The sequence below is a fragment of the Myotis brandtii genome, unplaced genomic scaffold (genome assembly GCF_000412655.1).
Source record: "Myotis brandtii unplaced genomic scaffold, ASM41265v1 scaffold183, whole genome shotgun sequence".
In the NCBI taxonomy this organism is placed as follows: Eukaryota; Metazoa; Chordata; class Mammalia; order Chiroptera; family Vespertilionidae; genus Myotis; species Myotis brandtii.
Window position 1 is genome coordinate 14537 of NW_005356797.1, and position 2897 is coordinate 17433.

A 2897-nucleotide genomic window follows, 5' to 3' on the forward strand; every position below is an offset into this window, starting at 1 on the left:
ATGGCAGAAATATTTAGCACCAACTATGAAGGCATCTTGAAACATAAAATAGTTAGCGATTCTCATAGAATCTATGGATATAATCACTAACGTGTAGGGAGTATAGAGGATAAAGGAACATGTTAAACCACCAGGAAATAACTAGGAAAAAATCTGTTTGAGGAGGCAAACAACCTTGTTTTATCACCATAAACATGGCAAGAAATGAAAAGAGAGAGGAAATGAGGCATACAGATGAAATACGTGTGACTTCAGAAACAATTGTAACACATGAGCCATAAATAACATTGATTGTGGGATTGGGAGTTGGCAGGGCACTGTTGCTTTTCACTACAAATTTTTTGTGTCAGTAGAATGTTTGAACATGGTGTTGTGATTGAGAAAATCACAGCAAAATTCCTACAATTAAAAAATAATGAATGAATGTTAGGGAAGATGAATATAAGGAGGTCATGTTGGTCTTATAGAGAAAAGAGGGGCGAGAATACAGCAAGAAGTGTGAGAGGTCAAGGCAGGAATTCTCTTTGGGATGGAATAGATTTGAGGATATTTGGATGGCAAAGAACTAGTAGAGAGAGAACATTTAAGATGCAGGGTACAGAAGACATAGCTGAAGAAGGGACCACATGATGGGTGTGGGAGGATGAAATTCAAACCATATATGCAAGAATTCCTGTTGGATGGACAGGGAGACTCTTCCTTTCTAACAGAAGACAAGCATAGAAAATTCCATGTAAGGATATTGAGGAGGTTCCCATCTCACAGTTTCTATGTTCACCCCACTCCTCTTCCTAACCCTAGATGTACTTTACTTCTCAGGGACCCAGGTATCACAGCCCGAGAGGTGAGCCACAATGGCAGCACTGACCTTCTCAGTTCTTGGACAGGCAACGTTAAATTCCAAATGAGAATGGAGCCCATCTAGCCTGCAGCGCTACCTGACTTGGGGGGAGGTGTCTCTGCTTACAGTTCCAAGCTCTATTTACATTTATTTTCACCAGCTCTTTTTTTTTAAATTGAATTTATGGGTTTACATTGGTCAATCAAATTATATCGGTTTCAAGTTTGCAATTCTGTAATATTAGTACATCATCTGCACATTGCATTGTGCACTCAAAATCCAAATCTAGTCTTCTGTCACCATTTATTCCTGTTTATCCTCCTCCACCTGCCCCCACCCCCTTTCCCTCTGGTAATCACCATACTGTTGTGTGTGTCCCTGAGGCTTTTTTCCTTACTCCTTTCACCAATTCATTAACTCTTGTTCTAATATCTTTCCCTCATTATTTTCTCAACTTAACTCATTACTTGGCTACTGGTGCTGGTCTCTGTTCTGCCCTGATGACCCAAACTTAAAAGCTATTCCTCCCAGAATGTTGTTGCTCATGCAGTCACACAACACAAGTTTTCTAAAAGTTGGCATAATGGAGTGAAGGATTATTTCATCACATAATATAATAATACAGTCAGCATAATGGCACTTACTGTAAGACATTTATATTGTTAAATGTTTTATTGCTATTCCTGACAATAGAATTTCCCTGTGCTGTCTTTATTCCCAGTACTTCCCCTAACACACACACACACACACACACACACACACCATGTGGCTCAGGTCTCTCACTCTCTCTTCTCTTTATTTCCAGTCATTTGCACAATGCTTCCCTTTCCCCCATTTCTATTTTAATTATCGTTGGAAAGCAAACATTCTCCCATTTTATTTTATAGAAGAATTCAAATAATTTGACCATTTATTGTTTGAGCAGCATAAAGTAAAGGCAGAGAGTTTGGAAGACCATTAATAGGGTCAATTCGTTGCCATCACCTCTTTTACAGCAGTTGTAAGTAGAAAGAAGTAGATACTGATTCTCCCAATTGTTTGATTTAAGTGCCACCAACACTCTCAGAGAAAAAGTGGCTATGTTCAGTTTTGTGGTGGAACCAAAATATTAAATGCCTTTCACGTAATCCTTGCAAAAAGTGAGGTAGCTATTGTACCACTTTTTCAAAATTATGTTTTATTTTTATTGTTGACATTATTACAGATGTTCCCTATTCCATCTCCCCATGTGCCACTTTCTACCTGGACCCTGCCCTCCCCTCCTTCTGGCCCTCACCACATTGTTGTCTGTGCCCATGGGCTATGCATATGTGTACTTTGGCTATTCTCTTCACCTTCTTTCATCCTGTCTGCTCCACCACCTTGCCTCTGACATCTGTCAGTCTGTGCCATGTATAAATGTGTCTGGTTGTGTTTTGTTCATTAGTTTATTTTGTTCATTAGATTCTACATGTAAGTGAGATCACATGGTATTTGTCTTTCTCTGACTGGCTTATTTTGTTTAGTATAATTCTCTCCAGATCCGTCCATACTGTTGCAAAAGAGTTCCTTTCTTTTTACAGCCTCATAGTATTTCCATTATATAAATGTACCACAGCTTTTTTATCCACTCAACTACTAATGGGCACTTACACTATTTGCAGATCTTGGCTTTTGTAAACAATGCTGCTATGGACACAGGGGTACATATATTCTTTCTGATTGGTGTTTTGGTATTCTTCGGATATATTCCCAAAAGTGGAATCACTGGGTCAAAAGGCCGTTCTATTTTTCATTTTTTGAGGAAACTCCATACTGTTTTCTCCAATGGCTGCGCCAGTCTGCATTCTCACCAGCAGTGTACTGGGGTTCCCTTTTCTCCACATCTTCTCCAGCATTGCTTTTTAAAATGTATTTATTGATGGTAGCCATTCTGGCAGGTGTGAGGTGATTTCTCGTTGTGGATTTTAATATGGATCTCTCTGATGATTAGTGATGTTAGACATTTTATCAGGTCTATTGGCCATCTGTATGTCCTCTTTGGAAAAGTATCTATTCAAGTCCGTTGCCCATTTTT